General features: G+C 35.3%; 1 pseudogene; it reads left to right on the top strand.

Annotated features, from left to right (window-relative positions):
* LOC114054043 overlaps positions 1 to 22,408 on the top strand; it is a 47,859-nt pseudogene extending 25,451 nt beyond the window's left edge.
* Positions 22,409 to 22,696: the final 288 nt, after the last annotated feature.

Genomic DNA, 22,696 nt, shown 5'->3' with positions numbered 1-22,696 from the left:
GAAAGAAAGAAAGAAAGAAAGAAAGAAAGAAAGAAAGAAAGAAAGAAGGGAAGGAAGAAAGAAAGGAAGAAAGAAAGAAAGAAAAAGGAAGGGAAGGAAGAAACAAAGAGAAGAAAAAATGAAGAAAGAAAATGTTCTATATTTTGAAAAAAAGAAAAAAAGGAATGCAATATGCTAGCTATAGGCCAGGGAACTGGATTCTGATTCCTCGTGAGAGAGAGAGAGAGAGAGACAGAGAGAAAATACTGTCAAATGTCAAAAAGATGGTCATTGAGCATCTAAAAAAGGGGAAAAAAGACAACAAAGAGATAACATAGCTTAATCAAGAGCAAGTCATGCCAGATTAACTGCATTTACAGAACTAGAAATGAAGCAGAAGGAAAATGTTGTAGGTATAGTTTTACATAGATTTTGGGAAAGTATTAAAGTCTTTCTTACTATTCTTGTGGAACATATGAAGAGACATAATCCAGATGGTAGTACATTTAGGTGAAGGCAAAATTGGTTGAATGATCAGACTCAGAGAGTTGTTAATGTTCGTATCAACTTAGGAGATGCTCCTAGGAGAATCTATTCTTGGTCCTGTGCTGTTTAACTTTTTTTAAATCAATGACTTAGATAAAGTATAGAAAATATCCTTACAAAATTCACAGAGAACACAAAACTGGGAGAGATGACTAACATAACAGATGGCAGAATCCAGATGCAGAAAGAACTTGATAAACTAGACTGCTGAACTAAATCTAGCAAGATTAAATTTAATGGGGTCAAATGTAAAATATGAAGTTTGTACTTGGGTTTAAGAAATAAACTTTACAATTATAAGATAGTTAGACGCTTGTTTCAAACAGATCTGAAGGTTTTAGTGAATGAAGAGCTAATTCAACTTACATAAAGAGTATGATATGGCATCCAAAAGAGTAATGTGATCTTCAGCTACATTAGGACAGATATACCAGCTTTAAATTTTTATGAATTTGTGTTGTCCTGCTACCACCTGAAAATCTGATCAGTTCAATTTAATTCAGCCCTGCTCAAAACTCTGAATCCAATGCTGTTCCTAGGTGTGAAATGATACCTAACATTTATAAGTTGGTTTAAAGTGTGCAAAGCTCTACATACATTGTCTCATTTAAGCCTCACAACAATTATGTGACTTAGGTTCTAAAGGTATTATATCTATATCACTGAGAAGAAAAGTGAGGCTCAAAGAGCCACAGTCAACTAGTAAGTATCACATGCAGGGATCAAAGTCAGATATTCCTGGATCTGAGGAAGGAAAGCTCTTTACTGACTGATGGGGAGAGCAATGAGGGAAATCAAATAAAAACTCAATGGATAAATAAGCATTAGTGATGGGCTTTAGAAAACAGGTAGGATTTCAATGGATAGAGGCTGTGGTGGAGGACATTCTACCCAAGTGCATCTTCTCTACAACTCCAAAGCTATAATAAAACCTCTTACCTTGTATCTACCCTGCACAGCCAATCTAAAAACCAAGTAGAGTCATACCCCAAATATGTAGACATAAAATTCACTTTGAGGAGTCTCTATCCATGCATGTAAATCAAATAGATTTTTAAGACTGACAAAAGATTATGAAAAGTTCGCTGAATGATTACAACTGATCAATGTTTAACTGTTAAGAAACTTACTGAAGGGTGAGGATAATGAAACTATTCCTAAGAAAGTCACTGTGACTTTTGGGCTTTGGCAAATTCATTTTAAGTTAAATAATGAACATTTTGTATTGCGCACAAATTCTTTTGAATTCATGATGAGAGCATTACTAAATCATTTGAGAAAGCAAAGACAGTCTCTTAAGGTTATAATATATGAGCCCTTTACTTCAGGTGGAATATCCTTCATAAAACAGAATTCACAAATGGATTTTCTTATCACCCATGAAGAAATATAAACTTAATCCAGTTCCTATTTCTTTATCTCAATACCCTTTTAATTGACATTCTGCCTCAACTAATGAAAAGCCACCTGACTCACAGTCACAGCCTTTAGAACTTTATTCTGGCCTTGTCAAGACTGACTGAAGGAAAGTTGAAACTCATAGACTGATAGCTGAAAATCTCCTAATCCAAAGCCAGTAAAAATCTTCCATTTCCAGACTAAATATATAACCAAGATTCTTTAAACCTTACTTCAAGAGGATTTAAAATGACAGATAACAACATTCAAGAAGGACTTAATATATACAAATTCTAGCCTTAAAAAAGCCTTATAGAGGCATTAGGTATTGTGATTTTATCCTAGAAAATATGTGAACAGAAAAAAAAGAGAGTTCAAGGTGGGTTGTATAGACTGTTTTTTTTTTTAATTTTAAACATGAGTGCTCCTTTTTTTATAATTCAATTTGCTCACAATCCTCAAAGAAAACCCTGAGCTGAAAGCCACAATTCAGTGTATTATAATCCTGGATCCAATAGAGTGTGTACCCTAGAGATAAAGCAGACTCACCAAAATATGGCTGATTATAACTCTACTTTAACAGCTCAAAGTAAAGTAAATTCACAGCACAAGTACATTTTGAAATATATATATACATACATATATATTTATATATACACATACATACCCACACATATATATGTGTGTGTAGTGTCTGTGTGCATGTATGCATGTGCATATGTATACATATATGTATTGTGTATATTAAACACACATGCACATGTATATACACATGTATGTGCACATATGTATACTGTATACCTAAATACGCATGTGTTGTTGTATCTGTGTAAGTATGTGTATACATGTGTGTATTGTGTGTATGTGATACAGGTACATACATGTATTGTGTACACATATACACACTCCAGACAAATAGTAATAATTGGCAAAGAAAATATGAATATTTCCAGAGAACACCATCCCTGGTAGGGTACAGAACCCAAGTCTAGTCAGCCTTTCTTCTCAACTAACATTTTTATAAGATAAAATATAGTTAAAATTAAAATCAAGGGAAATCTATGTCAAGGGAAACCAGAGTTTAAGTATCAAGACCAATATTATGTAGAAGTGCTGCAAGAGGAGATCTTATTAAAGGGAAACAAGGACAGCCTTTGGGTAGAATAAGAGTGGGGGAGGGTAAGGAGTGTATGTACTGATGCTAATTGAATTCTTAGATACCAGGTATTACTTGTTTTTTTTTTCCTCCAAGAAGTTGTAGGAACAAGAAATAGTCGATTGAAATTTAATAAATAAGGGACCTAGATTCAGAAATTAATAAAATGAAGAACCAAAGGAGTAGCACATTTCTAAGTATGGGAAACAGGCAAATGGAAAAAAAATAAGTTTGGGAATAGTCTGCAAAAAGCATATGAAAATAATATAGCCCAACTATAAACAGCATTAGCAAACAGCACATGTGCATGCACACTTGTACACACACACACATATATGCACACACATAGAATTTGTTCTATTTAAAGAAGAAAATCAAGTAACAAAACCATCTTTAAGAAAAGAATTTCAGACGATTTGAGATAAAGGAACATTAAACATTCAATTTCCTTCAAAAAATCATAAACTAATCCTTGGAATATCTCTCAAAAGTAATCCAATCCAACCTGCACCTGGAATGGAATCACCTCCACATTTACTGTGTTCTATATAACCTGACATAATGGTTGAAGGCCATCTTCAGAGTGATAATTCATGTCCTCTTCCTGGAGGAGGTTTCACTAGAACCCATACCTGAACAAGTAGAGGTCAGTTAATTATTTTTTGGTATGAAGGACAATACCATATGCAAATGCATAGAGCTGGTCTGTCATGACACATGTCTTAGACATTATAAATGTTTCTTGAACCAGGCCCAGAACTGAACAGGAGGAGAAGGAGGAGAAGAAGAATAGGCTGAATTATGTTTGTGAAACTATATGGTGTCTTTCATAAGAGCTGTTTCCTAGTATGGTGGCTGAGGACACAGGGCTGGAAGCACTGTTATCCCCAAGGTATTTGGATTCAAGAGTCCTTACATCAACATAAGAGGTAGCATAGAGTGCAAGATACTTCTATTTCTACCACTGATAAGGTGCTCAAAGAGCAAGGTGGTCTCCTTTCCAGAAGAGAAAATAAAGGGCTTGCAGGATGGTTCTCCTCAATTTCCAGTTATCAGAAAGAACACATATGAGTGTATGGATATATATGTGTATGTATGGAGAGAGAGAGAGAGAGAGAGAGAGAGAGATGAAAAAGGGTCTGAAGAAACACAGGAAAATACTGACCTGTGGCAGCAGTTTAAAGAATAGAAAAAATATAACACAGAGAAGAAAGGAAATAAAAACCACTAAACACTTAGAGATATGAATCTTTTCCCAAAGATGAGTAAGCTAGACTCTCTTAGGAAGAAATAGCTGCTTGTTCTTTAAGGAATGATATTATGAGCTCAAAGGTGCTCTCAATTAAGAGAATATCCAATAAAAGTCAGAGAAGAAATTAATCCTGGGGGTTGGTAACTCACTGCTGAGGAATACTAATGCAACTATTTGTCAGTGTGATGACAATAAAGTGTACTGGTTCTTTTTCAAGATGTGACAGAAAACCTTCCAAGATTTGTCAAACTGGATAATTTGATGACTCACATAAACAGAAGAGATATTGCCAAAAAGAACCTAGAAAGTATCACTAAAGACTATGAGATCTTAGAAAGGAAAATGAAGATGCCAGGAACACAGGTGGGTTTAAAAATGCTAAAAATTGAAAGCAAAAAAAAATAGAATAGAAAGACAGGTTTAAGATGTGAAAATTGGTTTAAAAGAGAGTGTATTCGATGTACTTCTGGATAGCAATTGTTCTAAAAGAGTGATAAAGCAGAGGCCAGATCATCCTTTATGAGGTATGTTCTAGATGGGATTCATTTCAAGTATAGGTTGCTCCAAGTCCTGTACTCTGGGACAAGACAAAAGAAGTCTAACCTCTTTCCCATGTGAAAGGCCTTTAAATACTTAAAGAGATCTGTCATGTACCTCAACCAAATCAGGATGCATTGAGTATTTACTATGTACCAAGGACTATTCTAGATGCCTGGAATACCAAAACAAAAGTAGAGTAATTCCTGTACCCCAGATAATCTGCACATACATGGATACACACAAAATATAGAGCATGCAGAAAGTGGTGTTTAAGCTGCATCTTGGAGTAAACCAGTGATTCTAAAAGGTAGAAGGAAAGAGAGACAGCATTGCAGACATGAGGAGCAGTCAATGCAAAGTCATATGGTGTACTGTGTGAAATACAACAGAAAGGACAGTATGACTGTACCTGTAGACCATGTGGAGGATAGTAATTTGTAATTAGTCTGGAAAGGTAGGATTGGGCAAGGTTGAGAAGGTCTTTAAGCTCCAAAAACAAGATGCTTAAATTTGATCCTCAAGGCAAGGAAACCACTAGAATTTATTGAGTAGGGAGTAGCATGATGAGATATATACTTTTTTGGGGGGGGTTAAGTGGGGAGGAAATGTCTTTCGGCAGCAGGGGTGAAGGATTGATTAGAATGGAGAGATATTTGAGATAAGACAAGTAATTAGAAGGCCATTGCAATAGTCAAGGAAAGAGATGAAGAGGGCCTAAAAGAGTATGTCTGTGTGAGTGGAAACAAGGGGGCTTATTTAAGTTGATTTTATAAAAATAGAAATGACAAAACATGGCAACTAATGGAATGTGTCAGATGGGTAAGACCAAGGCACTGAAGATGACACCATGATTGTGTAACTGGATGACTAGAAGGATTGTGGTTCCTTTGATGGTAATAAGGCATAATCATTATTAGTATTATTATAATAGCTAGTATTTATATAGCTTTTTGAGTTAGACCTTAAAAAGTGTGTGATACTGCCCTCACTCCTTCTTTTGACTCTCCCATAGGGCAAGTAGCTTTCCCTCACTAGACTTTCTGTGAAGATGTAGGGGAAAGGGTGATAGCTTTCCCATGCCCTGATAGTATGGTGTCTCACAGGACATGGCAGCTAAAGCATAAATTCAGCTAGGGAAACTGAGCCTGGACCATGGAACATCTGCTTGTCTTTTCTGCTTTGGGTATCCTTCCTTGAATATACATGAATAAACAGTAATCCTGAGATGGTTGTGACCAAACTCACATTGTGAGTTTGAGAGGTTGGGAGATTCTGGGTCTCTCAGAGCTGAATGGAAACAAAAGTTTCTGTATCAAAGAGGACAAGTAATCAACAGGAAAAAGAGCACAAGCCCTAGCCCAGCTTGCCAGGAGACATATAGCTAGAAAGAATTGTTTAAATATTTCAGAGTTTAGGTCAAATATAAAATGTCTATTCAGCAGAGCTGCAAAATGCTTCTTGTGCTGATGGTCTTAAGTCCACTGCCCAGGGATTTATAACAGTAGTTATCACTTTTTCCTCTTTATTTTTTTTCTATCAGTACATGCTTGTCTTTTATGTTTCTTTTATTTGGAAGTAATAAATAGAGGTTCTGTACCTAATTTACATTGTACATTAAGCACCCTTCTGTACCCTCTCCCTTGGGGAAATCCTAAATATGAACCCAAACCTAAGCTTTAAATTATTTTACCCGAGGCTGTGGGGTGGAAATTTTAAAAGAAAATGAAACAAAAGAGCCTGGCTCCTCTTTTTAGCAGTCAGGCTCCTCCGTGTTTGAACCTGTTTCATGAAAATCCTTGGGACCAGTGTGAAGATGTGCCTTTTAGTTGAGAAGGAAAGCTCTCTCCAGGCCCAGCAGAGATAAGCATTATTACACACGTATAAAATATAGGCAAGCACTGAGCCAAGTGACCAAATTTGAAATGGCCATTTAGCATTCATAAAGAAAAATTTGCCAATTTACCTAATCACTTTGCTGTTAATTCACCTCTAGGAATCTCAAGTTAATTTGATGCAAAAGAAAATGTAATGCCACCAACTCTCTTTTCAAACCATGAAAAGTTCTCTGACCCTCTGGAGTCAGAAAAACAGAGAGTAGTAGTGGGATCCTAGGACCATAGAGCCAGAATTAGCAGGAAGCTAGGAATCCCTCTATTCTTATGCTCTCATTTTACAGATAATAAAAGTCAGGCTGGAAGAGTTACTTGCTCAAGGTCACACAAATAGTAGTATTAGATTACATGTATTTAGCATTCTATAGTTACTTAGCTCAATACACACAATATCCCTTCAGATCCTCCCAACAACTCTATGAAGTAGATAGTACAGGAGCTATTAGTCTCTCTATTTTTAATTATTGTGGATACTGAGACTCAAAGAGTCTTAGTTTACCCAAGGACAGATAGTTAGAAAGTGAAATTGCCAAGAACTTAAATCTGGGATTTCTGCTTCCAAGTCCAATGTCTTTTTATTCCACCATGCCAGAGATATCATTCTATTTCAGTTACAATCCCTCCCCCAATCCCCCGACCCACTCCTAGGCTGATTTAGCCTAGATAAAGGTTTTGAAAAGGTTACTTCAGATTTACTATCTATACCTTGCCTCCCCTTCAATTACAAATTTAGCATCTCTATGAAAAACAGCAATCAGTTTTGCATGCATTGATTTTTCCACTGCTAGGATCTCATGCAGTTTATTGTTCATGACTTAATTATCCAGAGTTCTATAACTTTAATAAAAACTAACTCAATTAAGTTAATTTAAATTGATTCCAAATTAGTTTGTAAGACTTTCTGAAAGGAGGGAGCTGGAAGGAAAAAGTTAAACAGGGCAAAAGTTATCCAGTAGGAAGACCTTCTAATTGCCAATTTAAGGAAAAGCCTAAGTAAATGAGTAGCTATTTGTTCAACAAACAAACAAGAATAACTTTCTGATCATTGAGATAATGAACAAGTATAATTACAAATATTTAGTCATATAGGTGATTAATGAGACAACACTTATGGACTATGCATTAGCCTCATAATCTGCGACTATTATAAGTTCTAAGTACTGGCTAAATGATCTCTGACTGCCACCTAGAAGCCTCCATCAGAGAAATGGAACAGGGTCAAAACTTCACCAAGAATTAGCACCTCTATAGCCTGACTCTTGATCAGCCCTGACTCTAGACACATGTAGAGTGGGTAGCAGGCCACATGCGATTTGAGAGGGGAATGAGAGAAATGGGAATAAGCATTTATATAGTTAGGGCCTACTGTGTGTCAAGCACCATACTAAGTGCTTTGCAAATATCTCCTGCAAGGTTAAGTGCTGTTTTTATTCTACTGTTATTATTCCCATTTTACAATTGAGGAATGAGAGGCAAATTGAGGTTAAGACTCACCCAGGCTTATATAGCTCATAAGTGTCTGAGGCTGATTCTTCCTGACTCCAGGCCCAGTGCTCCACACACTGTGCTACCTAGCTGCTTCTAATTTTCAAGAGCCCTGGAAATAACACGCTTGCCAAAATAAAATTTCTCCCACATAACTCCCCCAACCTGAAAATCCTGTCATTTGACTCAGTGTTTTGTATTCAGACATAGTCTACAGGTAAACTTCATCAGTTTCCTATCTGAGGACCCTTACTCTATGCCAGCCATTGTAGTAAACTTCAAATTTACAAATACCAGCAAGCAAAATAGCCCATGCCCTCAAGGACTTTACATTTTAGTGAGGGTAAACACATAAAGGAAAGCTGGAAAAGGGTGGGGGGCAGGGGAGGTAAGTGACAGAGTATAGAGATGCATGAGAAGTGTCAAGGAGGCCTGGTTCCAGGCAAGATTAAGCAAAAGCTCATCTATCAGAGCCTATCATGACAGGAGATGTCAACGTTCTGGGGTGGGGTGAGATGAGGATGATGGTGCCTGTTCCATAAGAGTTTCAATTGGAAGAACACACTAAACACTGAAAGGTTAGAAGCAAAGGTTCATTATTCACAACTCAGGAATGCAGAATGCATATGACCCCACTGGATCCAACTCAGTCCCAGTTGTCAAGGATGCCAGTGGTAACCTCAGGCTAGATCTGCACAATGGGATGTTTGTGCTTTGGTTGAAGGTCTGGAGTGGTTGATAAGATAGTGCAGGGGATGCAATCAACCTATATAAATGTGGACCAATCATCAAGGGAAAAATGTCATCAGACTACATAGAGGGCATTTTATTTTTGCACCAGCAAGCCAGTCAAATGTGGAAGCAATTGCATGCTGGGTGTGGCTCAGATTTAGGCAAATATGTACTGCTCTATAGGCCAGGGAGAAAAGAGCTAGGAAGGACCCTAATCTATATCTACTTAGTGACAGTAGAAGTAAAATTATGTAGAGGAGGCAGCTTGTTGTGGAGACTGGATAGCTGTGAGCTCTCTTTAGCTCAGCAGCTGGTTGCCAAAACTTTACATCTATCACATGATTCCTATAACTCAAATTCAACATATCCAAAACTGAAACAATATCTCCTCCAAAATTGGCTCTTCTAAATTCCCTGCCTCATCCACCTGATCCAAGAAACCCCTTTATGATACCGCTTGGAACTACCTATCCAGTCTGTACTTACATACTTTATGTAACAGGAAATTTACTATCTTATGAAGTAACTCATTCCATTACCATGCAATCCCAATGGTTAGAAAATTGTTGACTTAGAAGAGGGCCAAGAACAGAACACTGGAGTACTCCACAAGAAACCTACTTCTAGGATGACATTGATGCATTAATCAGTATTTTTAGGTGTAATCATTAGGTGTAAATTCACCTAACTTTATACATTCTACATTTTTACATCTCACCCACAAGGATATCCTGAAAGACTTTGACAAATACCTTGGGGACATCTAGGTATGCTATGTCTATAACATTCTCCATATCTACCAGTCTTATTATCCTGTCAAAAAAAGGAAAATTAGGTTAGTCCAGGAAGAGTTCTTAATTAACACAAGCTGGCTCTAGATCTTTTTAAGGGCTCACAAACTGTTTATTTAATATTCTGTATCATATTTTCAAGATATCTAAACCTATGATCTCATCAATGCAAAGAACTTTCAGTATAAAACTCTCTTCATCAATGAGAATTAGCAACTTTCCTATATCTTAGATTTTTGGAACATTATCTATAATACTAAAATAAGTGACTTGTCCAAGGTCGTACAACTAGTGTGCATCAAAGGTGAGACTTGATCCTAAGTTTTCCTCACCTAAAAGCCAGGCCTCTATCCACTAGACCAAGTTGCCTCACTCTGCTACTGATTTTTTTCCAGAGCTTGGCATCAACTCCAGTGGAATAAGAGTTTAAACACTTTTTTTTCTCTTTTTCAATGTCAGAATGACATTTACCTATTTCCATTCTTGTAGCACTTCTATCTTTCTCCTCTATTTCTCAAAAAGCACAAATAGCAGATGATCAATTGCAACTCTAGGTTCTTAAAATATCTTGAGGTACAGTTATACATCCCGGTTAGGAGAGATGAAATACCAGCATCTAGATGTTCTCTCTATCTCATGATGCATCTTTGGGTTCTTAACCATTTTTGTTTATCTTTTCCAATCTAAAGAATTATCTTGATGGAAGCAAAATAGGAGTTACGTCAGTCAAATTTTCCACCATTGGCCATTGCCTTTACATACTTCTTCCCAAACAGGGAACAACTTCCTTCTCATTTTCCTAAACAAAAAATATAAAAATTCTTTTTGTTGTCTTTAAGCTTTGTATGGGCATCAGCCAATTTGCAAACTTGTTTTCCTGAATTTTTTTCTAACAAGTCTTTTTTGATGATTTGGCTCTGCTTCCATTATAAGCAACTTTTTCTTAAAATTGAACATCCTCAGAGAACTTGCATCACATCTCTTTAACTGTCTTTTTTTTCTCATGCATCTAGCTCATTCACAGTCATAGCATGAGGATATACATTTTTCAAATTTTATTCATATGTTCTTTCCACTAGACTCCCCAACTCAACAAATTAAAAAATTGAAAAGTAAATAAAGTCCTCAATATGTAGCTGCCTAGACCAAGATAACAAATTCCCACATTGGCTTTGTCTAAAACAGTATATCCCTTTCCAGCTTTTAAGTTCATCTTCTCTCTATCAAAAGGTGAATAGTGTTTCATCTTCCTTCTTTTGCACTCTAGATTAATCATTGCATTGATCAGAGTTCCAAAATCTTTCAAAGTTGTTTTTCTTCACAACATTATTATCATTGTATAAATTGTTCTCTTAGTCTACACATAATAATATTCCTTTACATTCATATTCCCTGATTTATCTAGTCATTTCCTAGAATAATATTCCCTTATTTTCTGATTTTTGGTTACTGTAAAAAGGGCTACCACAATTATCTTTGTACATTTGTATCCTTGTCCTCTTTTCTTTTTCTTTTTGTATCCTTGTTCTTTTCTTTGGGGTACAAGCCTAGTAATGATAGAGAAGGTTCAAAATATATGCACATTTTAATAATTTTTGGGTCATAGATCAAAATTGCTTTCCTGAATGGCTGGACCAAATTACAGTTCCACCAAAAGCACAACCTTGTACCTGTTTTCCCATAGCCCTTCCAACTTTTATCACTTTCCTCTTCTATAATTTTTGACAAGTGTAATTGGATTTGACATGGAACTTCTGAGTTGCTTTAATTTACATTTCTCTAATTATTAGTGATTCAGAAGATTTTTTTCATGTAGTCTTTGGTAGCTTGGATTTCTCTCTTTGACAATTGCCTGTTCATACCCTTAGACTATTTATCTATTGAAGAATGACTCTTCTTAGTCTTATAATTGTAAATCAGCTCCATACATATATGGAATAAGAGACACTTTCTCTTTTTTAAGACTTTCGAAGAAACTTGCTGCAAGGATTTTTCCTAGCTACCTTTTTCCCTTTTAAATTTGAGATGTTTATGCAAAAAAATTAATTTTACATAGGATTGTCCATTTTATCTCTCTATTACTTGTTTAGTTATGAATGCTTCCATTATCAGAAAGATAATTTCTTCCTTGCTCCTTTAATTTCTTTATATGACCATTTGTATCTAGCCCACATAACCATCAGAGTTTATCCTAATAATAAAAATATCATTTATATAACACATTAAGGATTACAAATGCTTTACAAATATTATCTCATTTTATCTTCAAAACACTCCTGAGAGGTAAATACTGTTAATTATCCTCATTTTAAAGATGAGGAAACTAAGATAAGCAGAGGTTGTGACATGGCCAAGGTTACACAACTAGTAAGTGTTCGAAGCCTCATTTGACCTCAGGTCTTCTTGACTCCAGGCCTACCACTGCATCACCTTATCTTGGTATGTGGTGTGAACATAATTTCTTCCAGATGAATAGCCAGCTTTCCCAACAATATTTGTCAAAAAGAGAGTCATTCATCCAGTATTTATCGCACACTATTCAGGTTTATTAAATACTATTCTACTTTGTGTGTTTGCTTTTATGTTGTAAACCTACTCTATTCCACTGTTCAGTCTCTCTCTTTTTTTAAATAGTAACAAATCATTTTTATGATTACTGCTTTGTATTACAGTTTGAGATCTGATATACATATATGTACATATATATATACCCTTCCTTTCCACTTTTTTTATTATTACCCTTGAGATTCTTAACCATTTGTTCCTTCATATGGATTTAGTTATGATTTTTTTCTAGTTCTGTAAAATATTCTTTTAGTCTGATATACAGAATAAATAAATTTAGGTAGTATTATCACTTTTATTTTACTGACTCAACCTAAACATGAGCAATTAATATTTCCCAAATTATTTAGATCTCTCTTCATTTCTGCAAACAACGGTTTAGAGTTGGACTCATATTGTCTCTGGACGAACCTTGGTAGTTCACTCCCAGATATTTTATAGTTTTTGTATTGATTTTGAATGGAATTTTTGAATGGTAGTTCTTTTTGCTGGTTTTTGTTATATTTAAAAATGTTGATGATTTATGTGCATTTGTTTTGTGTAGAGTTTTGGTTTTAGTGTCCTTTATCATTTTTCTTTTTAGAGTTGTAGTTATAGGATCAAACCTACCTTGTCTCTGACCTCTTTAAAATCTGCTTTTTCTAAAGGCACGTATCTAACTCTGCCAAAGGTTCTATCCATGAGCTATTTTGAACTCCACAATGTTATGCTCACTTTTTTCTGTCACTTCTACTTTATTATTTAGGTCTTCTTGGTGAAGTTTAGGTACAGAGTATCAGTTTTTCTTATTCCTTTATCTCCCTTCTAGGGATGAACTCATCAGCAAGGCAAGTCAGGAAATAACATATCTCTACTTTTAGTAAGAGGCTTCTAGCAGTTGTACAGTTGTAATAGTTGGAGCTGTTCATCAGCACCCCATCTTGTCTCTGTCCGTTTTGTGATTTGTATCACGAATTCACCATCTGTTTTCTCCATCTGCTTGAACTGCCTATATTACACTTGTACAGCATTTCATTTATCTTTGGCATTATGCAGTGTTTCCCCCACCTCAGGTGCATAGATTTCTACACAGTTGTCTAGGTTTTTGACATATTGCCCTTTATATCATATCTGTGTTTCTTTAGTTGTTTTTCAATCATGTCCAAATCTTCAAGACCCCATTTGGGGTTTTCTTGACAAAGATACTGGAGTGGTTTGCACCATATCTTTCTCTAGCTAGTTTTACACATGAGGAAACTGAGGCAAACAGTTAAGTGACTTGTCCAGGGTCACACAGCAGTAAGTGTCTAATAATGGGTTTGAAATAAGGAAGAGGAGTCTTCATGACCTCAGGCACATCTGCCCCCTTTTGAAAATATTACATTTCCATTCCACATATGTCCCATTTCACCAAATCTTAACAGCACTTACGATTTTATCTAAAGATCACTGTAGTTTTTTTTACCCAAATCTTCTGGAGTAAGAGTTCTTAATCTGTAGTCTATGAACTTATTTTTAATATGTTAAATGCATTTCAATATAATTGGTTTCCTTTCTAACCTTATATATTTTATTTTGTACATTTAAAAACATTATTCTGATAGGGGGTTCATAAATTTCACCAGATTGCCAAAGGGGTCCATGACATAAGACATTTTAAGGAATTCTGGTACAGAGAAATCAGAGCATTATTCTTGACCCAGTCCTCACATACTTCTTCCTATAAATTAGAGGGGACTTACTCTACTATTATTCTTTTTGTTAAACTTGGTGTTCTCTAAAGTATATAATTATGGTTTCTCTAGGCATTGTTCTCCTTGATATTTTATTAATAAGTTTTTACCCCCTTGATCAGAATGGTAAGTCTTCTGGATTTCCCATGACTCTTCCCTCTTTTTCTCCCTCTTTTATTTAAGCTATCAACCAGTCATGTCAATTCTTCTTTCAAAATGCCTCTTAAATTTCTCCTTTTATCTTCATCCCCTTTTCCAGAGCCTCATCACTTCTCTGTCTAGCATAGTTCTGGTCAAAGTGTAGGAGATAAAAAGAATTGTCAATTGGCTCAATAGATTCCTCAACTCAATTCCAGGTGGGTTGCCTCCCTGCTACGTATTTTGTGCAATTCTTGGAAACTTCACTCAGCCTATTGCTTCCACAAGAAAAAAAAATCCATTTTTATTGTATGTCCTAATACAGTGTCAAAAAGATGCTTGAGACAATCACAAACATAATATAGCAAAGGAGAAAGAGCACTAGAGTTGAAGTCCAAAGGCTAGGATTCTAGATCTTGCTTTGTCATTATCTAATAACAATCTTGGAGGATCACTTAGCCCTTGTGGGCCTCATCTTCAAACTCAGATTCTATAATATTGGAAGCTTAATACCATAGTTTCTTATTACAATCACAGAAGTCACCAGTCACCCTTTCCAGAAAACTGAATAGATAATTTGGAGAGAGTTATATAAATATTATACAATGAGTTAGGACTTTCAAGGAATTTAGCCCACTAACATAACTAAGATTTAACCTCAAAATGGAAGAAGAATGAAATGTCTGGTTGGCTACTTTCCCTAAGATCAGTCACAAGACATTCAGACTATCCAGTATTCCATCTAAATACTCTCTATTCTTAGTCTCTCAGTTCTTTGAAGGCAAGGATTTTATATCTCCCTCAGGGCTCTACACAAAGTAGGTGCTTAATTCATGTTTCTTATATTGTACTATTCTTTCAGTTTACCTCTCTGGCTTGAGCATCCAGGGTTAGAACCTATTTTCTCTAGGAAATTTTTTATGATTCCCATTCTTCATTTTTCCTCCTTTTATAATTCTCTAGTTTATTGAACACAATATTTTGTGAAATTTATGAGGTTCTCTATCAAATGAAGAAAAATCAAACAAACAGACCACACAATATTGAGGCACCTAACTATTGCCCAAGGAAAATAGTTCTAATGGGACATCATTTTGCTCTTGATAGTGATTTTTTAAATCAGTCAATAAGCATTTATTAAGTTTCTACTATGTGGCAGGCACAGATAATCATTATTTAGATGGTTATGAAAGGGAGTGGAACTCACCTTAAAAAGATTCTATTGAGAAGCCTAATTTTGAGATTGTTAGCCATATTAGAGCCATACAATTATACTATGTACCTCTTTTTCAATTATTCTTTAATTCTGTCTCATGGCTTTTCTCTCACTTCTATAAATGCCAACTTATTGCTGTACTTTATTGTGTGCAATATTAATTTGACTGGATTAGGTTTAATGACCACATCCTCTCTATTGCAAATAGATTAAACTGGACGCTAAAAGATAAGATAATAAATCCTGTTAGTCCCAAATTTTAAAGTGATAGAACGTATTCAAAAATTAGATTTACTTTTCAAATGTATTTCCACAGCATTAGAGAACTCAACCTTGAAAGAAACTATTCAACTATACCTGAACAAGAATCCTATCTACAATATTCTTTCAATGCAAACTTTGCATAAAGGCCTTCAATGAAAACTCACTAACTCCCAAGGCCCCTTATTCAATTTTGGACACTTTTTCTTTATGCTATAATAATCCTGATGAATCTATATATCACAATACCTGAGTGCTCTATCAATGTGTGTATTCCTTCCAATGAAAAACAATATGATTAATTCCTGCCCCATCCTGTGCACCTCTATTCCATGTTCTATAAATTTATCATATCAGATCTACCCAATACATTGGTTGGCCTTCATTTTCTTTACAATATATAGATACTAAACCTGGTTGCCACTTTTAAGACTAGTTCATTGTTTTTCTTGCCATATGTGTCCCTGATGACATCCTCTGCACCACTCTTCAATGTACTTGCTCATGTATAATTTCTTGCAGACTGATCAAATCCACAAAATGACTCTGAGAGGTACTTTTGTACCTCAGCTTTAATTCCTCAGAGTCTCTAGTATTCTATTTATTCATCATCTCCAGAAGAATACATTCCTGGTATTAAGCAACTATGTGGCATTATGGATAGAGCACAGGAGTTGGAGTCAGGAAGACTTGAATTCAAATCCTGCTTCAGACACTCCCTAATTGTGTGACCCTGCTTGCCTCAGTTTCCTCATCTGCAAAATGGGAACAATAATAGCACCTACTTCATAGGGGTTTTTTGTTTTGTTTTTTGTGAAGCAATTGGGGTTAGGTGATTTGTCCAGAGTCAAGAAGCTAGTAAGCGTTATGTGTCTGAGACCGGATTTGAACTCAGGTCCTCCTGACTCCAGAGCTGGTACTCTATCCAGTGTGCCACCTAACTTCTCCCTTCATAGGGTTTTAAGGATCAAATGAGTTTACCTATGTAAAGCATTTTGTAAACTTTAAAGTGCTCTAAAAATACTAGCTAGTAGTAGTAATAGTAGTAGAAGTACCTAGTACTAGTGTTAAAAGGATGAATCTGTTTCAGGAGGCAGCTTGTTTCAGTAGTCATTAAAGGATCTCTGCTGTCTTCCAAATGCAAGCCATAATCCTTTACTCCTATCCAACTCAGGACCCAAATTATTATCCTTAAGCAATACCTGTCTTAAATGTATGCCCCATATATGAGTTCTAAAAGTTATCTACCTACCTGCTTGCCACAGCCTGGACAGTAGACATTCTTCTTACATTTGTTCTTTTCTTCTGTGTGGAAAAGAACAAACTCTTTTGAATAATTATTGATCTCACTTAGGAGAATCTTCAGTGTTACAAGACTTGATATAATCAGTATAACTTCATACTCCAAGAAGAACATCTGAAGGACTACACTACCTATAGAAAAACCCTCTTTGATTAAGGACTCTGTGCTGGACCTCAATGACAGTAGGAATCACCTCTGGAGGACATGGTTCTCACTTTTATACATCATTTGATATTAACAGAGATTCATTAAAGTTATCTATATTGTTACATCTTTCCTGATGTATTATATATCTGGGAGATCTTATTGAAGGGGATCTTTAAAGGCAGGATCTTGCTCTATGGAATCACTTTTTTTCCTAGTAGACAGACAACAAGTTCAATGCGATTTCATACTCTCTATACCTTTTAGTCAATTGTAAAGATGTTTCTTCTGTGAAATATTTCTTCCAAAAGCCTGCCTATTCCCTTCTGATATGCTCTTCAAGCATCTCCTCAATCCATGTGTAAATTTTTCTTCTGAAAAGTATATATATGGGAAAATGAGTATAAGGGGCAATAGTTATTTATATTCCCTTGATTGATTTTGGGGGGCCCTTGTTCTAAACCATCATCACCCTTGGCAATCATATTACTCACCTTTCCAATAGACCAAGTATTTGTTAATTGCAATGGGTTGAGATAATTGATCTAATCAGTTAAAATTACTATAATGCACATCAATATCCTTTCCTCTATCCGTTTCTCATTTTAGATCCAGAATTTATTTAAATAAAGTAAAGTTAGAATTGGTTTAATTGTATAAAATAACTTTTTCTCACTTATATTACTTATTTTAACTTTCCTTTCATTTTGATCTTTGCTTTACCAAGTTGGTGATCTGACTTTACAAAAAAAGAGGGGGAGCAGCTAGTCTGACTAGATACATCTCAAGATGAGTAATTTTTTATCATTAAAATATAATTAATTTAAGGATTGTGTGTGTGTGTGTGTGTGCATAATGTTATTTGGTGTTCTCATTGTCAGATGCATTGTGATCTTTTTTCTTAAAAAAAGTATTCATGACATCTAGATGTGAGGCTTGTGCATAATCTACAAGCCATTAGACCATTGTAACAATTAAAGCTCTCCTAAAGTTGAATAAGCTGCCTTGGAAAGTGATGCCTACCCCCCCAACAGAATTCTTCAAGCAAAAGTTCAATGACCACTTGCTGACAATATTATATAAGGGTTTCTTGGTCAGGCATAGGTGGCCTCTAAAATCCCTTCCAGCTCTTAAATTCTATTGGACTATGACAATAGACTGCTTTGGGAAGTGTTCCAACCAGCTTCAATTAAGCTGTCCCCAATTAGGATCATTCCACAAGGGAATCTTCAACCAGTGAAGCTCAACTGTAGCCTATTAAGCATATTGGGGCTCCTCCAGCTGGAGCAATAAACATAGTGAAGGCAGACTGACTTTAATGGTGCATGCTTAAAATGTCACCTGGATGCTACTACAGGACTTATTCCATATTTTCTAATGTTCAGAAGAGTGCTCAGATGGCCCATATATTTGTTCCACTATAGCCAGTGATGGGAGGAATATTAGAGCCCATATTCAATAAACCAGTGAATTAATGGAAATTTTCCAAGATACCTTTTGATTGACTATGAATAATCATTAAAATAAGTAATATTTGTTTATTGTTTGAAAGTTTAGAAAGTTCCTGGCATGTATTTTTATATTTAATCCTCAAAATAACTCTGTGAGTTAAATAATAAAAATATTATTAGCCATATTTTATAGAGAAGAAACCAAGGCCCAGAGAAGCAAAGTGATTTTGGATAGGGTCACTTAGTTCATAAGTTGAAGCATTAAGTCTTCTCATTCTTACAGTGTCCTTGTTCAGCCATTCCCCAATTGATGGGCAATTCTTTGCCACCATAAAAAGAGCTGCTGTAAATATCTTTGTACATATAGTCCTCCTTTTCCTTTTCCTTTTATCTCCTTTGGGTATAGATCTTATAGTGGTATTGCTGAGTCAAAGGGTGTGCATAGTTTTATAAGCCCTTTGGGTATAGTTCCAAATTGTTCTCCAAAATGATTGGAATAATTCACAGCTCCTCCAACAGTGCATTAGTGAACTTATTTTCCCTATAAATAGTATTCCTATTTTCCTGATGCTTCTCTACACAATGAAAAAACTATAGAATGTACTTACACAACAGTTGGTACAGTGATTTATCCAAGCCTGAAGGAAGAGAAGTACCTTCAGAAGGCAGTATTCAATGAAGTTTTTTTCTCAAATTTTCAAAATGAAGAGAGAACTACCAGAGAATTTCAAGATGATGAATGACAGTTGTGATGAGCTTGAATGTGTTAAGCCTGAATGTTATGAACCCAAAAATGACCCCACTGAGGAGACTCCCAAAGCCATTCTGTATCAAAAATGTAAGTTATATACTGCTGGAAAGGCTTTTCTCTTTTCTAAAAATAAAACACCTGAGTGGTGATCTTGAGATGTTAAAAATGCTCCTTGCTGAAGTAATGCTAAGCAGTGATGGTTCTTCTGCATTGATTAACACTGTCAATGAAATGGACTGTGATTTGGGTCATGAGAATAGGGATGGTTATGATTTGGATGACTACAATAAGGAGGAGTATAATGTTGATGGTATTAATAGAAATGTCTATGATGGGAATGACCACTAAGATTATTCCTAAATCATTGTTGTTTTCACACATTCAAAGAATTAAACTTTTTAATGGGAAAAAATATCCCCTCTAGTATTTGTCACTTTTCTATCATCTTAGCCAATCTGATGGGCATGAGATAGTACCTCAGAATTGTTTGAATTTTCATTTTTCTAATTATTGGTGATTTGGAGCATTTTTTCATGTGACTATTGATAGCTTTGATTTCTTCCTTTGAAAACTGCCTATTCATAAACCTTGGCCATTTATTAATTGAGGGACAGCTAAATAAGTTATGGAATATGAATGTGATAGAATGCTATTGTGCTATAAGAAATTATGAAGGGAATGGTTTCAGAAAACCTGCCAAGACCTGTATGAACTGATGCAAAGTAAAGTGAGCAGAACCAGGAGAACAATGTACACAGTAACAGCAATATTGCAAAGAAAATCAACTGTGAAAAACTTAATAAATGATCAATACAAAGATCTACCACAACTCCAAAGATCCATGATATAAAATACTACTCACTTGCAGATAGATAACAGATGGAGTCAGTAGGTAGACTGAAGCTTTTTTCCTTGTATTTTTCTTGCTTTTTAATTTGGAACATGGCTAATGAAGAAATATGTTTTGCATGACTTCATAAGTAAGATGGATATCATATTTCTTGCTTCCTCAATGGGGAGGATAAGGGCTTGAGGGAGGGAGGAAATTTGGAAGTGAAAATAAAAATAAAATTTTTAAAAAGGTACAGTGTCTTTTTGAAGGATCACAGGAACATAAGATAATAGATTTGGTGTTGTAAGGACTAATGAGAGCATCAAATCCAACCTCCTGATTTTATTGATGAAGAAATTAAGGCCCAGGAATATAAAGTGGCTTATCCAGTATTACAGGTTCAAAGAAGCAAAACTAAGATTCAAATCCAGGTCTTATGGCTCCATTCCACCATTATTTTCATTTCTCTATTATTCTACTGCTGCTACTGAGAGCCTCTCTACTTAGCTATTTAATTATCGGCTTAGATTTCATTACCTTATAACTACTTGGAATGAAAAGAGAAATAATGACCTATTCCACCCCCATTCAGCCCCAGTGAGAACAATGTCTTGTAAAATGAGACAATAATCACTCATGAAACTATTTTTGAGGAATTGGATTTCTATCATTAACAAGGTTGAATCTCTTTGAATCAAAACTGACCTGTCCCTTATAATGAAGCAATGCTGCCCACTGTTCCTCAGAGCTGGCATAAAATTGGAAAATGTGGTATTGCCTCCAGCCTTCAGAGAATATTGAGGAGTAGGCTGTAGAGATTCTGACCAAAAAGGAAGGAAATTTATATTTGACCTGACTATAGCAGAAGTAGAGGGAAGATCATAAGGAAACTTAGCCTTGAACTTCTCTCATCCTTTCTAGCAGACTTCGACTTTTTTAACCTTCAATGCATATCTCTCTGCTTGGTTTGGAGTTGGGTAGCCTACTTGTTCTCATGGTAAGGAAGGTCCAATTAAATTCAAGAAAACTAATCTAATTCCATCCTATTTGCAGGAGTGTCTATAAGCCTTGTATCTTTTTGGTTACTATTAAGAATTATATCCTCAGGTATGTCTCAGATAATTGGTGGTAAATTCATGCTTATGGTTAGGCCATGCCAATATAATTTTTAAATGATACTTTCTGAAATAATTTATAGATTTATTGCTACAAGAATGAAACTACCCAAAGGGCACTTTATAAAGCTAGATAAAATAATAACAAAATCAGTTCATAAGAAAAAAGTTCTAGAATTTCAATGGAATTAATGGGGGTGGAAAAAAGTTGCAATAAAAGAGAATAACAGAAAAAGCTGAACAGAGCCAGGGACTGCATGGTGGTTTTAGAAACTGCCTAATTAATTCAGAAATAACAATCATTAGAAAGGCTAGATCTTCTGATTTTACATTATCTGAAAAGCTTGATTTGCTAAAGCTGGTGAAGCCACACATTAAAATTCTTGAAGAGCACACTAATAAACATTCAGTAATAGTGGAAAGTATGATCCTATTGGAGTAGATCACCCTCCTCATACAGCATAAGGCCTGTGTACCCTCTATAGAAGGCTTTAAGAATACACCAAACAGGAGCTCTTGCAACAAAAGAAGAGTCTGTTAGAGCATAGGAACAGCATATCTGAGTCAAACAAGAAAGCTGTGGAAATGATTCCCCACTTTTCCAGGGTGTGCCTAGGAAGAGACAACAATATACAAAGTGCAAGCGTGGATAAGGAAGTACATGCAGGTACCAGTTTGCCACAGGTGATATTGGATCACCATCCTGTTGCTACTACAATGAAATGAGAAGATATTAAACCACCTACTTCACTATTTGTAGATTCTCAAGAGAATGAGACATTAGAACAAAGAAAAGAACATGAATTGGTCCACATTATGGAGAGAGCTTCACCTTCACTTTTCTTTGTTGATACAAAAATAGCATTATCACTATCTCCTCTTCTGAGAAGAGATGAATTTTTTAGACATGAAAGTAGAGAACATATTAGGCCATTATTCATATATGATCCACAAACATTGCAAATGATGTAGGAACATCAGATAATTTCAGAAAATCAAAGAAAATTTTAACTGTATATTTAAGAGAAGAGGGATGGGTTAAAGAAAGGGCAGTAGCTTGAAGAAGAATTTCTAAAAGCAAAAATCAAAGTGCAGAGGCTGAGAGCAATATGCTTAAGACGTGATCTTCCTGAATATAACCGTCTCTAAATATTTCTTCTTTGTCTGAATAATCTGAAATTTTCACCTGTGATTTATTTAATTAAGGGAATGTACTGGATCAGGATATATATCCTTAAAATGCTAGTTTCCCACTATTATAAGAAAACCCTTTTAAAAAGTTTCTTATTTCAAATCTTTTGATTGTTTCATATGTCTGTGGTACATATTTTAAAATTTCCTCCTAAATTTTATTTGTGAGGAGTTTAAATAACTGATTTTAAAGATTTTTTTTTAACTTTTTTCATTGAAGTTAGTAAAAATTTTAGAAGAAACTTG

The sequence above is a fragment of the Vombatus ursinus genome, unplaced genomic scaffold (genome assembly GCF_900497805.2).
Source record: "Vombatus ursinus unplaced genomic scaffold, bare-nosed wombat genome assembly UNPS02014812.1, whole genome shotgun sequence".
NCBI classification, from domain to species: domain Eukaryota; kingdom Metazoa; phylum Chordata; class Mammalia; order Diprotodontia; family Vombatidae; genus Vombatus; species Vombatus ursinus.
Note: the sequence above shows the minus strand (reverse complement) of the source record. Positions and strands in the feature narration are given on the sequence as shown.